The following is a 16,087-nucleotide window of genomic DNA, read 5'->3' as shown; positions in this document are numbered from 1 at the left end:
GGAGCCAGCAGGATGTCTACAGGCTAGAACCGGACGGTGGTTGACTGGGGGGTAACTTCTGGGGGAATCAGCTAATTTCAAGCTGGTGGTGATGGTCAACATGCACTTGAACAACAGATACTTTATTAAATACTCTTTGATTTTGTCTCTTCTGTAATTATGGACCCCATATGATAGAATCTAGATTAGTATTTTACAAAAAAGGTTTGCGTCAGAAAAAAGAACAGAAGAAGTTTAAAGAAAAAAGGCATCCAGATTCTGCAAGCAGGGCTGTGCAAGATGAAAAAGAACCAATTGAAACAGCAGGTGAAAAAGAAATTCAAGTGAGTCTTCCCTAAAGAGGAAGGATATAAAACACCAGCAGCATATCCAATTACTGACCCAAAATATGTAGCAGAAAGTAATGCTACTTGACCCTTGGAGCATTTAAACCTGAGGAAAAGATGAATCTCAAGATGCAGGTGGCAGAGGTATTAGCCTCTACTAGCTCATTAGGGGCACGGGCTACGGAACCGTCAATAGCAGGTCTGGTTCATGAATCTGTGGCGGGTGTTTTCCCAGTTGAGGAAATGGAGGAAAAGAGACATTGCTTTCTTCAGTCTCCACAACTCTATGCCAAGAGGCAGTAGAAATGGAAAATGCCTGCTTCAGAGAGAATATAGAAGCTCCATCCCAGGCACAATCCACAGAAGCTCATTCTGTTGTCTCAAAGTGAAAAAGGCAAGTCCAGAAGGGAAGAAGACTTTTGCCAATTGAATATAAGTTCATGGTCATGAACCACTGACAGCTGTCACAGACTAACTGGCATCTTTAAGAGAAGCTGAGAGTATTTTCATCACCTGTACTTGATATTACTGAGTATCTCTGCTATTGCCAGTCGGGAGATGATTCTCCAGGGGTCTCTTACATTTCTGTATGGTTTGTGAACAGAGGCATTGGCTGCTTGCCCCCCGGGTTACTTATCTTTTCCAAGGTGTTCACAGAGAGAGCAGCCTTGAAACTTGGGGGTAGTCTCCCAGGAGGAATGCGTAAGTTTGTTTACTGTCCAGTCAGGATAAGGAAGATAACGTGCCTCTCCGTGGAGTAGAGGATAGTGAGACTTGCTCACATCCCATGATGAGGCTAACGTTGCCTGTGCTGATTTTCTCATCTGTAATGCACATCTATTTCGAGTCGTCCGCCTGACCCCCTCTGTGCCATGTGGCAGGACGTGGGGGCCAATGGAAATGATCTGAACAAAGTTCCAAACTGGGATTGAAGTCTAAACAGAGACTAGAAAAAGCTAACATCCAGCTGACGTGCCACGAGTAATAAAGTCATTTGTCTCTAACCCAGGAACCTCATATTTTTCTGCCCAATGACACTTGAAACTACGCAGGAAGTGCCTGACTTATGAAAATACGCGTGTGAGCTTTCACAGGTTACTGCATAAGACTCACAGGTATACTCTATAAGACTCACTTTGTTAGATTACTAACAAATCTCACTTACAGACGTTCTCTTGGAATGGGACTTGTTTGTAAGTTGGGGACTTACTGCAGTGTAAAATTTCAGACTTCTTTTTTTTTTTTTTTTCTTTACAATTTTTAACATTATCTTTGGAAAAACTGAATCATGTTCCAGGCATAAAATTTTGCCTGGTACAACTAACTGTCTAGTGGTTATGGTTTGGCTTGTAAGTGGCCAGAATGGAGGGCTACAGTTTTGATTCCACTGTGGTCCATTTACTCTAAGTCTCTGAAAAGTAAAGCATGAGAGAGAGACTTGCTGTTGAATAAATTCAGCTTTCCTGAAGCTCTAAGAAACCATACTAGTTCCAGTGGAAACAGCCAGGTTGCAGATGCTAAAGAACACAGTGACGTTCGAGCAGCCGTATCAAGAATCACATAAGCTCTGATGCAGCAAATAAGATGTAGAAGAGATCAAGGGGGGCCATTAAATGCTTTTATTTAAAAAAAAAAAAAAAGGTCAAGGAAACTAAAGATTGAATGCTAATTACTTCAGATTTTAACATCTTTGGGTTAAGGCTTGCTAGGGGATTTATATTTGTTGGCATTTACTCGATTATCATTATTATGTTGACATTTTATCTTATTGCAGAGCCTCTGAAAAGCTGTGCTTTTGGATGAGAAACACCACAGGGACTGAGGTTTAGCTTCTGGCATAGTTTAGTTTTCTAGAAGTGGGGAGCAAACGGTCATTTCCCAGGAGACAGGCTCCTGGGTTCAAGCTAAAAGTCCAGTAGTTAGAAACGTTCCGTAACTGCTTTCAAAGCATTTATGAGCGCTCCTTGAATATACTGTGACTAATCTGATGTTTAACTCCTCAGCAGCATCTGTCTTTCTCAGCTAGCTTCCGAGGCCTTACAAACAAACCATGCAAAGCATGACTTTTATCTCCAACTACTTCCACTGCACAAGCATATCTAGTCCCAAGGAAAACTTTGGGAGGACTGGCTGCACCCAGTTCACATTATGTTTTAAAGGTTCCCAGCACTTAACAAAAATCTGCAGATGTGACAGAAGATACCCAGCTCCAAATCCGCAGGAAGCTTTGTTGGCTCATCCCCCGTCAGTGTCCATGGGACAGTAAGCGTGTTGATTTCCCTTTAATGCTTCAGTCACACTAAGATTATTTTTAGGCTGCCAAAGGAAGCTCATTTTCTAAATCTCTGGGGCAGATGTTTGAGTGACCCAAAGGGAACCAGATGTCCATCAGAGAGGCCAGGGCTGGAAATGAGTAACCATTCAGGGAGAGAATTAGAATAATAATAAATTAGCAAAAGTGGCAAGAAGCCCGCAATTTGCGTGCAGAAATTAAAACACAAATCTACCACTACACTGGGCCTATTGCTCTCCCGCAGTGACAGTAACTCAGGACTGAAGAGGAAAACAGTAAAGCTGGAAAGGAAGACCCGCTGACCTGCGGCGTGCTCTGGTACACGCAGGCCCTGTGCATGTAGATCAGAGATCGGCAGATGCAGCTGGGGGAGGAGCTGGGGCCGCATCCGCTGAGATGCCCTGGCTGTGGCTTTGCAGATGAAATAAGATAGCCCTTGTTCTATCTGAGCCTGCTTCCAGCTTCCTCCCATTCATCATCCCCAATCTGAATGGGCTTAAGGTGCCATTCAGATGTTGGTGGTTATCTAGATGATTTTTATACCTACAAATGAAGCAGCTCTCCTGTTTGCTTAGAAAGTTGAGGTAAAGAAATCACCTTGAAGGCCTTAGGAATGCGGTCAGTCACTGGCTCCTATTTGACCCTCTCATGGTGGGTTTGTTGTTTTTCCTGAAGAGAGGACAGTGTCCTTTAGGGACACTCAGTTCTTTGAATGTAACAGGATGTCAGAGGGGAACCTGTGTATGCCCTTCCTTGATATAGATTTCAAGCCAAGCAACTGCAAGTTCAGACATCCTCAGGGAAGCAGGGCTCTCTCACTCTTGCTATGTCCCCATAACCCAGGAGATAAGAAAATTTGGGAGCTTGGGAATCGTCTTTGGGTTTGTGGGTTGGCTATGGAATGAAAACCCATGGATCACGTCTCAGCATAAACTGGCTGCCGGGTTCACCCACACTGACACATCACTGGGAGCAGGACTGTGATATGCTTTACCCTAAACCGCAGAATGATAAAAATCAGGGTGTGGGGGTGGGAGTGTGTGCAAACAGGAGCATATGCATGTGTGTACAGGAAAATCTTAAGACACACAAAAAAGAAGTGAAACTGCTGTATAAAAAAAAGCATGGGCTGAGGGTGTAGCTCAGCGGTAGAGTACATGCCTAGCAGGCAGGAGACCCTGGCTTCAGTCTCTACCACATGTACTTACATGTATACAAGCGCTTGTGCATGTGCACACACACACACACACACACACACTATAAAAGAGGCAAACAGGGAGGTAAGAATGATTTGACAGTGGTACCCCAGCTCAATAGCTGACTCAAACCCAGTTCACATACGATATTCCACACAGACATTTTTCCTTTTTTTTTTTTTTTTCTATACAGAGAATTGAACCCACGACCTTACACTTGCCAGGCAGGCGCTTATGCCACTGAGCTATATCCCTAGCCCCCACACAGACATTTTCCTATACAAATCTGTTAGAGCAAGTTTCCTACTCTTAACTGGCCTTTGCTGCAGAAACAGATTCACCAAACTGGGCACACCATTTATACAGGTTTGAGGTAGGGAGTAAGAGGAAGGCACCCTCACAGTTCCATTTGGGTTCGCTGTTAGGTTCTAGGCAGGACCTTAAGGCCTTCTGCTGCCTTTGAGAGCAACAGGAGCTGTATGAGGAATTATTTATTTCTAGGAGTGCTACTGAGTTCCTGCTGCTTGATCTATGTATTTCTAAGAACATATGCCTCACAAGAAAGCCCCCAGAGAGGCTGTCCTAGGCTTACCAATGACCACCCACACGAGGCTCTGCACACTTCTGCCCAGGGGCCAACCTGGCCTGACACTTGCTTTGTAAAGCTCTCCTGGGACACAGCCTTGCTCACTAGTTTTCTTACTGCCTATGTCTGCTTTGGAACTACAAAGGCAGAGTTGAGTAACAGACTATTTGGCCGGCAAAGCCTGACTTGGCCTTTCTAGTTGCTGATAACTCGTTCATAGGAATGGTTTGCACCAGCCCCACCCAGCTCCCCACCCAGGGCCACTGCCAAGAAACAGGAGCATTTTTAGAAAACATAACTTAGCAAGTTGAAGGGGAGGAACTGACAAGAGGAGACATCTTACGGAAGCCGTAAGGCTTACTGATCCATCATGGTATTTCCTTCCAAAACATCCTTGTCATCCGGCTGCCTGATTTTATCTTTACATTTCATTTTTAAATGATACTAATAAGAGAGTCATTGGAAATAACAGGGGTTCTCTTTTAAAAATTCACATGCTGGACTAGGTTTTACTAGATTAGTGGATGTCATTTAAATCGACTTTAAATCAGGAGGCTTGATAACAAACATACAGTTTGGGAGGAATGACGAGGGTTTGCTCCCAGGTCTTCTGTGTGGGTCCTGGTGGTGGTAAAGGGAGAGAAACCGGTCTGAGGAGAAGGAAGGAGGGGTAGGAACCTCTTAGGGGACAGGGAATTGTGCGGAGCCCTCAGGGGGTGAGTGTAGATCACCTGAGGGCTCCAGGCTCCTGGAAACCTGTGAGGAGAGGGACCACAAGTGAGGAGTCAATGACAGGAGGCTGGAAGGTTCGTGGGTAAACAGAACCCCATTCCAAAGATATTGCTTAGAATCAGTGTTCCAGGAAAATAAAACAAAACAAAAAAGGGGAGGATAATCTTCCTCCTTCTCCTTCACCATTACGGAATCTTTGCTGCTAGAACTCAGCCCCTGAACTGGCAGTCAGGCTCTGTCCCCTCCTCCCCCTGACCAGCACTCCCACCACCGTACCCTCACAGCCCCTCTGCTTTGGCGCAGGCTCTCGTTCTTTCTCCGTTGGGCTTGGCAGAGGCCTCCACATCCACCTTTCCTCCTGCGTCCTGCCTGTCTCCGCCCCAACACACGAGCAACCATAGCACAGAAGCTCAGAGTCCATCACTCAAGAGAAAAGCCACTGACGCATCCCCTTCCTCATAAAAGGGGTTACAATTCCTTATTCTTGACCAAAAAGCACAGGGTGACCATTTGCACTTAGTAGACTTTTTGTATCTTTGAACAGCTCTTAATATTTCCTTTTTGGGGGATGGATTACTATGCATGTTATTTTTCTGCCCTAGAATGTCACCCATTTTGGTGGGGGCCCCACGGGAAATCCTGTGAGGTATGAAATACAACCCCATGATCCACTGAGCCCTTCCTGGTCCCTGGAGAACAATCAGATCCCCTCATCAACCTGTGGAGCCACAACCTGTGGCTTCTAAAGATTTATTATACAGGAGAGGGGAATATGAAAAATACGGAAATAACAGAAGTTTGTTTCGGGGTACAGTAACTACTGGGAGAGAGGAAGAAAGTGCCCTCAAGGTGCTCAGCATGTGGACAGAGGTACCAAGCTGGTTGGAAGCCGGGGTGACTCACATTGTGGCTTGGCTGCGTGCACCCGCAGGGCTGATTATAAACTTCTGTGGTTGTATGTGGTATTGGTGGGCAGAGCGTTAGGGAGAACTAGACATGTTTGCCCCAGGAGCTGAAGAGGAAAGGTGGGCTGGTGACATGCAGGCCGCCTATTTGCTACGCTTAGCTTAAAAGAGAATTCCCAAATATTTACTAAGTAAATAGATTCCAGGGGAAATACATTCATATATTCAACCATGAACTTTATCAATAAAATTTTATAAACATCTGCCCATTTATAAATCAGGAACTGATTTTCTGGTTTTAAGTGTCAAAGTGAGAAACAAAGTTGACAATCAGATAAAGTAGAAGGGGGAAGGTTCGGGTAATCGGAAAGGTCTCTGAGGAGTGAGAGGCTTTAGAAGCTTGAGCGTCTAGGAAGGGAGGGAATTTCAAGTGCAGGAATAACAGAAAAGACCACGGCCTTGTTTTCTTGCAAATGTTATCTAGAGAGGTAAAGTACTACTTACATAAAAGGCTAGGCAAGCAAAAACTAGCAGGCAAGCAGCAAACAAAAAGCTAAGCAAGCAAACAGAAACGCCAGGGGGTGGGGTAGGGAGAATTTTATTGGTCTTACAATGCTGTGTTTCTTTGAGAAATTTCTGCCCTGGATTCCACAGGGGAACTTCTGACCCCTTATATTTTGCTGTGTTTTGATTTCCCAGGCTCAGAGCATAAGATGTGGCAAGAAGGAGAAGAACATCAAGAAACTCCAAATCATCCAGGGCTCAGGAGGTCCTCAAGTGAGGTGTGTTTCTCCCCTAGGCACTGAAACACATTAACCGAATGCAACTATGCGCTGTCAAAGGTAATTCTATCATTGGCCTGAACCATAGCACAACAGCTGGAATGCAAACAAAGGGGACGCTGCTGTTTATCTTCACATAAGATTCTGACTCTGCATCACCATTACCTTCACTGGCAGCCTCAGAAAACAGACATCTCAAGGGTTTTAGTACTTTAAAGGCTTCCTGAAGCTCATCAAGAAAGTTATGCTCTGATATATGGTGCACAAGATAGTCATGTTATGCTGCTCCCCTCTGTATTTATTGCCATCATTTTGTCCATGGTTGAAGAAATTTTTTGTCTCATTCTTCTTTTTTTGTTTTTTTGAGACAGAGTCTTGCTATGTTTAGGCTGGTCTCGCATTCACTGTGATCCTCCTGCCTCATCCTCCCAGGTATTATAGGTGTGCGTCACCATACCTGCCTTCAGTTTCATTTTTGAACTGCTACTGTCCTTTAGTCTTAGTATATTCCACTTTACGTTTCAATGTGTGTACACAGATTCAGACCCCAAGGGACATGGAGGCTTAAATTAAGAAAATAGGAGTGGCATTAATAAGAGGAAAGTGTAGAAAGGGGAAGAGCTGAAAGGCATCTTTGGAAAACTGGACTGGAGTGCATAAAGACAGGAAGCAATTGACCTGAAGTGATCAGGTTGCCGTATGACTTCTACAGTATTATTTTCATGAAAGAAATTAATTCGAGGGCAGAGAAACTGTTATGTACTACAGAAGTACATATTTCATTTTCACAAAAATTTGAAGGAATTTTTCAAATCCAAAAGGGAAACGAAAGTTGATTGCCTATGGACAGGTTTCTTTAACTGGATTTCCAAAGGCTCCCTGCTATGATGTCAGCCTTTGTAGACTGGGAAGCCATCGATGGCTCCCAACACAGATTCATAAATTATAAATCTACACTCTTTGGCTAATGTCCTCCTGCACTATATAACACAAAGCAATCTAAAAACAAGGTAAATCTGTACAAGTTCTAGTATCTTCTTCCCATACTCCCAGGGACCACCTGACTTCCCCTCTGGGTGTGCCCGCTCCACGTGGGAGACCCCTGCACTATGAGGCTCTGAGTGGAATAAAATATTTGCTTTTCTATGCACATCACACAAGTTATCTGCTTCCTTGGGAACTGCAAACTGCATGGATGAAAATGTAGCACAGCGCCGGGTAGCAAGTTGGAACAGGTCCCTGAAAATGTGCCACAGGAATAAGCCTAATTCAAACATCAGCAGTTTTCCAGGCAATTCATTCTGGCCAAATAATTATCTTTCTCTCATGCATTTAACTAATCACTTCATCTCTTTAAGTATGAAACTAAGCCAAATCAAACCACCCCCAAATTTAAATCTTATTTTCTTAGACCAGCAATAACCGCAGTCTTTTCTTCCTTATCTCGCTCTGGCAGTTCTGCATATTGCACTGAGTTTCATGCAGCTTCTCTGTCTGTCCTGCACAGACCAAGGAGCTGCTAAGGCACAGTGCAGTGGACTGAGACCTACCTGTAGTTCACATTGCAGGGCACCGTGGAGCAAAATGTACAACCTGGGAAGCTGTGGATCAGCCTGGTGCTGGGAATAATGGTTTCTGCATCCATAGCACCAGTCTCTGTATCAAGCTGCAGGGGCTGCCTCGAAAGGCGAGCACCCCACGTTCCAGCATGTCCTGCCCTGAAGGATCTGTCTTCCAAACCTCCCATGAGCACCACGAACCCTTTGTCCTCATTTGCTAGCTCCCCAAACTGCAGAAAAGAAGGAGGCAGTGGGGTAACTAACCTCCCTTTATCTCAAAGCCATGCACACAGAGACCTCAGGGCTTCACCCAGCCCCTACCAGGAAGCTGCTAGGGGCCCTGCCACTTTGATGTTTTACAATCTGAGTGAGCATCAGAGTCACATGCTCTGACAACACAGCCTCCCGGGCCTTGTCCCACACAGACCTGCCAGGTAGGCCTCTCCAGACGCACTGGAGATGGGACATCAGCTTGAGCCCTGGCTTCCTGCCATGCACCAGACAGAGGGAGCAAGCACCGCACACATTTACACATGTGTGAGCACACTGATGCCCTTTGCAGTTTTTGTAAACTCTTTTCTCAGTGCCTCCACCTTTTCTCCCTGGCTCTTGGCTGCTTTCCCTCATAATTCCCTGGAGCTGTACAGTGACTCTTCTAGGGAAACAAGTTTGTTATCAGCAGAGCTCAGCGGTCTTCTCTCCCATCAGGAATTGCTAGTGGATAAAGTGCTACGTTTAGACCAGCTAGTCCCTAAAGTTGCTTGGAGCTGAGAAGCCTTATGGTCCTATTTACCAGAATCCACATCCTCGATTCTTGTAGCTCAGGGATCTTTTCCTTGGTGCCTTTTTTGTCAAGTCTTTTTGCCTGTGCTCCACTTGGTACTTTGCCAGCTCCCACTGAGGTCTTTAATCCTGTGTTATTGCTTTTATATTGGCTTGCTTTACCCTTAACCCAAAAAAATCTACTTATTTATTAAAGAGGTGCTACCATAAGCATCCTATTTTAAGGGATGGTATGTACTGTGTTTTCTCACTGTTAGAGTTGGAAAAATAATCTTTATCCCATTGATATCCTTGAAATTCCCAGAATGGAAAAGCAGATAGGTTTTCTAGTTTCAGGACACAAACAATAAGCACCTATAATGTACCATTGCCCATTTCAAACTCGAGACATGCGGGGACAATGACAGTAATGGAAACCGATCAAACTTCATCATGACAGGAAAGCAGGGGACACTCCGGGAAAGTAAGAGAGTATGTCTGCCATCCACCTGTCCGCTCACCTGTCCACCATCCCTCCATCTCATACACACATGGCATGTGCAGTGAGTGTCCAGGATAGATGTATGAGCCACTTGGATGATCTCTGCTCCCCTGCATCCTTCACTAAAGAAGATGCTCTTAAGTACACCATCACATGAGTGAGTAACTGTTAAAATCTGTGTTAAGGGCCACGGAGGACAATACAGGGAAGGGCATAGCTCATGCTGGGCATGCAAGAGATTCCTTGGAAGAAAACTCTGAAGTTAGACAAGTAAAAGTGAATGCCCAGAAAGAAGAGTGGAATGGGCGTCTCAAGCAGAGCCTGCCATAGCCCTCGATTTGGACGGATTCTGAGGAGCACAGCACGGCCTATTGCTGCCCTTTGAAGCAGCCTACCTTAACACTATCCTCGAGGCTGTAGGGAAAGGACATTCACTCCTTAAAAAAAGCTCAGAGAGCCCTGTGCCAGTGTTTTTCTCTGTGAAGGTCTGATTTCCAGTCAGACAGTGAGTATGCCTTCCTATTTTAATACTAATTAGATTTTTAAGGTACCTGGTGTCCATTGTTTTTTGTATAAGGTTCTAAGTTTCATTCAGTAGAAAAATCCAGCATGGGCTGAAAGAAGAAATTATTTCCCATGGAGGAGTAGCTTTAATCAACCAGAAATGATAGTTTCGGATGCTGTGATAAAACTCCTCAGTGTACAGACACTTCTGGAAATGTTAGAGTGGCTATTTTCTCAGTTATTCAACCCAAATAAAATGTAAGAGTCTCTCTCTTTTTCTTCTATAGGATTAACATCTTTCCTTGAGAATACTGTCAGGTCCCTATCCCCACATTTGTTCCAGCAACAAAGAATCAAACACCTGCGTCAGACTTACAGAACCGCAAGGTCCAGCTTTGCTCTTCTTTCCTTTTGAGAAGTGAGTCTTTTATTCTTTCCCAGTCCTAGTCACCCAAAGTTCCTCCAAGACTTTCTCAAACTCCTGACTGCAGAAACACCAGCACTGATTCTCTGATGCCAAAGGAAGCCGGATACAGGTCTCCTGATTGATGTGCTAAACAGACTCTTTCTAGCTGAGCTGTGACAACTGCAGATTTGGTAGAAACAACTGTTACTTCCATTTTAAAAAAAGTTTTGTTAAAAATATAAAAAGGGAGACAGGCTCCCAATCACTTCATGCCTTGTTATACTGAAATTTTTCTCTTCTCTTTATTTTTAAAAAAGTCGCTCTCTCACAGGGCTAGAACATGGATCTTTTCTGCTGAAGAAAATCTCTTTTTTCCTCAGATGAAATGTAGCTGTGTATACTTGGGACAGAACACACATTTTTGAGTAGTCAGTCATAATGACTTCATGTGCCTTTCATTTTCTTGTGGGACCTCCAGCAGGATTTCTCAAATCTTAGCCTGAGTCCAAATCACCTGCATGGCTGATCAGAAACAGACTGCCGGACGCTGCCCTGTACGTTTCTGACTCATCAGGTCTGTGCTGGGCCCTAGGATGTGTATCTGTAACAAGTCCCTAGGTGATGTTCATGCTGTTGGTCAGGTACCACATTTGAGAACCATCTACAGCTTTAGGATTCAGAACAAAACAAAACAAAAACCATATACTGACCATAAGGTATTTCATTAGATACCTTAGGCAGCCCAAGGAGCTATACCTAACTTCAAAAATTGAACACTTTAGTATGTTTCTTTCCTTTCCCAAAGAATAGGCAGCCAATAAAATACAGAACAGTAGGTGCTAAGTGCTCAGGGAGCAGGCCTTTACAGGTTAGGGAGAGATGACTGTAGGTACATCAAGCAGAGAAAAGCGCCACAGGTAACTCAGGGTTTTTTCTAGTCTTTGAGAGGAAAGCAGCACTTAGATAGCCTGGGAGGAGGCTGTGGGAACAATGCCTCACAGCAAAGCCATCTCTGTTGCTTTCAACATGCAGTGTCTCTTCCCAGGGTTGGGAGGGGGCGGGTCTCGGCATACAGCAGGGCAAGGATGGCTCGCATCTGCTACAAGCTTGCACACTCAGCTGTGCCCCCTCTCCATGATCTTTCTCAATCAGCCAGAGGACCAGAAGAGAAACGCTCTTCCTCATTCTCCAACCAGGCCCAAGGGCCAGACCTAGAAATGCCACAGTGTCCCACAGGTATCTTATTTGTTAGTGGAGACAGTGACCCAAGGCCTCTGAAGGACAGAGATGGAGAGGAGGCCGGAAGGCACCTGTAAGGGACAAGAGCTATAAAGAAGGCAGAGGTTCGGGGACACGAGAAAACCAGTCAAGTTTTAAGGGAAGGGTTGGAAGTGGTTAAGCAATGACAGGAGGATCATAGGAGAATCCATCCCCACCTTCAACCCCTCATTACATTTCAGGTGTTGTACTAGGTTCTAGGGATACGGAGGTTCTTACAACATTGTGGTGCTCACCTTTGAAATGTTTATGTCTATTGAGCAATGTACTTGAGGATAGCAATATGCAATGTAACAACCACTGTTGATTTGTATTAATTTGTCTTGAGACCCTGTATCACTTTGAATGTTTTTGCTTTGATTTGTTTATGTTTGTGATACTGGTATGCTGCTACTGTTCTATTTTTTTGTTTGTTTCTCATGTACTACTCTCTTTAAAATAAAATTTAAAAAATTAAAAAAAAAAGAATGTTTCTGTCTAATGAGGAAGACAGAGTAGTAAAAAGATAACTGATGGGAACAAACCAAGTCCTAGGATAGAACTATCACATGGAGCTATGTGAGTGCAGAGTATACATTAAATAACGGGGGGGGGGTAGGGAAAGGGTTACAGTGTTTAGGGTGGAGTAACATTTGGGCCAGGTTGCCAAGGACCTCACTGGATGATGAAGTGTAGGAGCCATCCAGGGAGAAAGAAGAGCGGTGCAAAGGCACAAAGTATGGGGAGTCCTAGAGCACAGGGGGAATGTGGAGCTAGCAAGGAGTAGGTGTGTGTGTGTGCATGGTGGGGGTGGGCATGGAGCTCCTCAGCACATTCATAGGAGAAAAGGCAGTACGGCCAGTCGTGGGGGACAGTACTGCTGTCTCTTGGGATTAGTGGGGAACCCAAATCCATGGATGCTCAAATACCTTAAAGGTCTTAAGATTTGCACATATCCTTCCATCTACTTTATTTTTTAATTTTTTATTTTATTTTACTTTTTTGAGACAGGGTTTCCCTACATAGTTCAGGCTGGTTTTGAACTCACTAGGTAGTCCAGGCTGGCATCAAAGTCGCTGCATACCCTCCTGCCTCAGCCTTCCCAGTGCTGGGATTATGGGCATGCACCACCATGCCCAGTTTATCCTATCTACTTTAAAATTAAATAATCTCTAGATTACTTATCACATGTAAATGCTATATAAGTAGTTGTTATACTATGTTGTTTAGGGGACAATGAGGAGAAGTCTATACATAATTAGAACAGATGAATCTCCCCCCTAAACATTTCCAATTCAGGCCAGGTGTGGTGGCATGCACCTGTAATCTCACCACTCTAGGAGGCTGAGGCAGGGGGATCACAAGTTGGAGCCTAGCCTGAGCAATTTAGTGACTTACTGGACCCTATCTCAAAATTTAAAAAATAAAAATAAAAAAGAGCTAGGGATGAGGCTCAGTGCAAAGGCTCAAGTCAACCCCCTACTACCACCCCGCCCACAGATCTGTGGTTGGAATCTGGGGGTGCAGACCCATAGATCCACAGCGCTAACTGTATTCTACAGGAAGAAGTTGGAGTTTTAATCTCAAGGTGATTGAGAGTCACTGAATTACATGGAACACTTAAGTGACACAGCCAGATTCTCATTAAAGATACTGTCACTGCAGAGGAGAGCATGAGGTGGGGAAGACAGACTCCAGCAAGGACAGCCAATCTGGTGGGCCACGACCCTGGGCAGCGGGGAGGAGGGGTTGCACTTGGAGACCAAATCTGCGGACTTTCCTCCTGGCTGTGTGGCAGGGACAGTGGAGTGGGCGGTGGGGAGCGAGTCCCATCCCCAGAGCGAGTCCCATCCCCAGAGCCGGTTCCACTGAGGGAATGGAGAATCTGCAAATGATCACGGCGTTACGTCCTCATATTCCCCTCTCCTTCCTCCTTTTACTGGTCAAACTTGATATTCTCCATATGGTTTTATTCTAAGCATGGATGGGGTTTGGGAAAGGAAAAATCTCATTGTTGTTTATTGCACCCATGGAGAATAAATCACAAGAGCACTCATGGCCGATGCTTAGCATTTATATTACATTTGTCCAACCGAAGCACTCAGAGCCCAGGTGCCAAACAGGGAGTGTCTGAGTGGAACTGGGTAGCAGGTTTAAACACCAGCACCACCAGCCTTGGCATCAAGGGCTTTGCAATGGGATTAAAATCGTACCAGGATTTTCATATGAATGGTTCTTTAGTTTTTAAAAATTATAAAGCAAGAGTCTTGAATTGTGAACATAGAACTAGAAAAAACTGCTTGTTTGTTTCACTAAGCAGCTGAATAGCTTTTTTTTTTTTTTTGGTACCGGGAATTGAACTCAGGACCTTGTGCTTGCCAGGCAGGTGCTTGTGCCGCTGAGCTGTATCCCCGGTGAATAGCTCTTCTCTAACGCGCAGCAGGGCAAGCCCGGAGACTGTGCCACCCAGAAGATCCCGCGTGCTGGCCACCCGCCGTCCTGCCCCTGGAGAGCTGGGTCAGCACGGATTTTCCTGGGCTGAGACCAGCGCTCCAGAGACCGGGCAGGAAGTGAAGTTGTTCAGGCCTCAGAGACTGGCCAGGCAAGGAGCGCGGGCACCTTCTCCTCCGTGGGTGGAGCAGCACGGGGGTGCAGAGGGGAAACTGGCAGAGTGGGCTCTTCTCCAGTTTCCTCACTGACGATAATGGGCATATGGTTTGTGTATGGCAGCTGGGAGTGACGTGACAGAGAAACCCAGAAAGACAGCCCTGGCGACAGGTGCGCTCGTGGGGAAATACTGCTGGCTCCTGCCCCTTCTCCTAGGCAACGCCCAGTTTCCCAAGTCAAGCATAGTGGGACAGAACTTTAAGTACGTTCAGAAAAGCCACAGTGACAAACCATAAAGCAGTGTGTGAGGAGTTGGTAAGCTTTTTAAAGATAATGTTATGGGCGATGATGGGAACTGGCCATGGTTACAAGTGGAAGCTGGTACCACCTCTCTGGTGAACACCTAGCAATTCTTCCAGAAGATACTGTGGAACAAATGTAAAAAATATGTATAGGACATATAGGCAAAGATGTTAGTGACACAATCCCTGATCATTTGAAAAAAACTGTATTCCTGTAACAATATAAATCAGTGACATAAATTATAGCACTTCCAATGCTGTGGAATATTAGCCATTACAAATCATGTTTCAGAAGACGTTAATGACACAGGCAGCCAGACGTGGTGACACGTGCCTGCAATCTAGCACTTGAGAGGCCCAGGAAGGAGGACTGTCATGAGATCGAAGCCAGCCTGGGTTACATAGTGAGTTCAAAACCAGTCTCAACTGCATAATGAGATCCTGTCTCAAAAAGACCAAAAAAATAAAAAATAAAAAAAGACACAGAGAAATGTTCAGGACTTTATCATTGACAGCATAGCACATTTCATAAACATGTTTTCATAAGGTTATTTAAAAATGCATACAGGTGTAAGGAAAAAAATATTCAGCTGGGTATGGTGGCACATACCTATAATCCACTAGTCTAGAAAGCCGAGGCAGGGGGATTGCTAGTTTGAGCCCAGCTAGGCAACTTAGTGAAACCCTGTCTCAAAATAAACAGTTAAAAAAGGAGCTGGGAATATAGCTCAGTGGAATGGGTCTAGGTTCAACACCCAGTACTAAAAATAAAAATAAAAAAAAATTCAATTAGAAAGTTATAGCAAAATGATAAAGATAGCTATCTCTGAATAGTAAGATTATATACCTCCTTGTGGTTTTCTTTCTTCTTTTTGTTTGCTTGGTCAAAAACATTTACATAGTGAAATGCTACTTTTGCAATCAGAAAAACTCATTAAAATTATACAAAAATTTAAAATGATAGTAAGTTTATAAAAACACTTTTACAAAAATTGTAAGTTTAAATTCTAATTTAAGTAGAATATATAGTATGTAATATATTGAATATCTAGAATGGGTCACTTATTAGAGTGGCATTTAGTATAAAAATTCCCAGACATTAAATACTTGCTTAGAAGTTTTTGCAAGAGAACAAGATGTAAGAAATGCAAAAAACCGAGGAGACTGTGAGCACCCTACAAAGAGCCGCTGCGCTGCGCACTGCTGCCTGGGGCTTCCTCAGAGGGCTCAGGAAGTGAGATGTTCAGGCCTGAGAGACTGCGGCACTGGGCTCCATAGAGCCGGCTGGGGGCCCCAGGCTCTGTGCTGAACTGGGGCAAAGGTCCAGACTGCAAACGGGAGGGGAGGAGGGGAAGAGGGGAGGAGGGG

At 44.6% G+C, this 16,087-nt stretch overlaps 1 protein-coding gene and 1 long non-coding RNA gene across 6 annotated transcripts in view; one reads left to right on the top strand and one right to left on the bottom strand.

Annotated features, from left to right (window-relative positions):
* The window catches only part of LOC106148677, a 30,004-nt gene extending 17,845 nt beyond the window's left edge, over positions 1-12,159 (top strand). For both annotated transcript variants that reach the window (XR_001234322.1, XR_001234321.1), the window contains exon 3: positions 6,738-12,159. This is a non-coding gene — a long non-coding RNA (uncharacterized LOC106148677). The remainder of the gene's footprint in view (positions 1-6,737) is intronic.
* Pdzd2 (PDZ domain containing 2) overlaps positions 1-16,087 on the bottom strand; it is a 374,195-nt gene that overhangs the window by 65,667 nt on the left and 292,441 nt on the right. The window lies entirely within an intron of this gene.

Source organism: Chinchilla lanigera, unplaced genomic scaffold (assembly GCF_000276665.1).
Source record: "Chinchilla lanigera isolate Chin_1 unplaced genomic scaffold, ChiLan1.0 scaffold00025, whole genome shotgun sequence".
Taxonomy (NCBI): Eukaryota; Metazoa; Chordata; class Mammalia; order Rodentia; family Chinchillidae; genus Chinchilla; species Chinchilla lanigera.
This window is presented reverse-complemented; position numbering and strand designations above follow the sequence as displayed.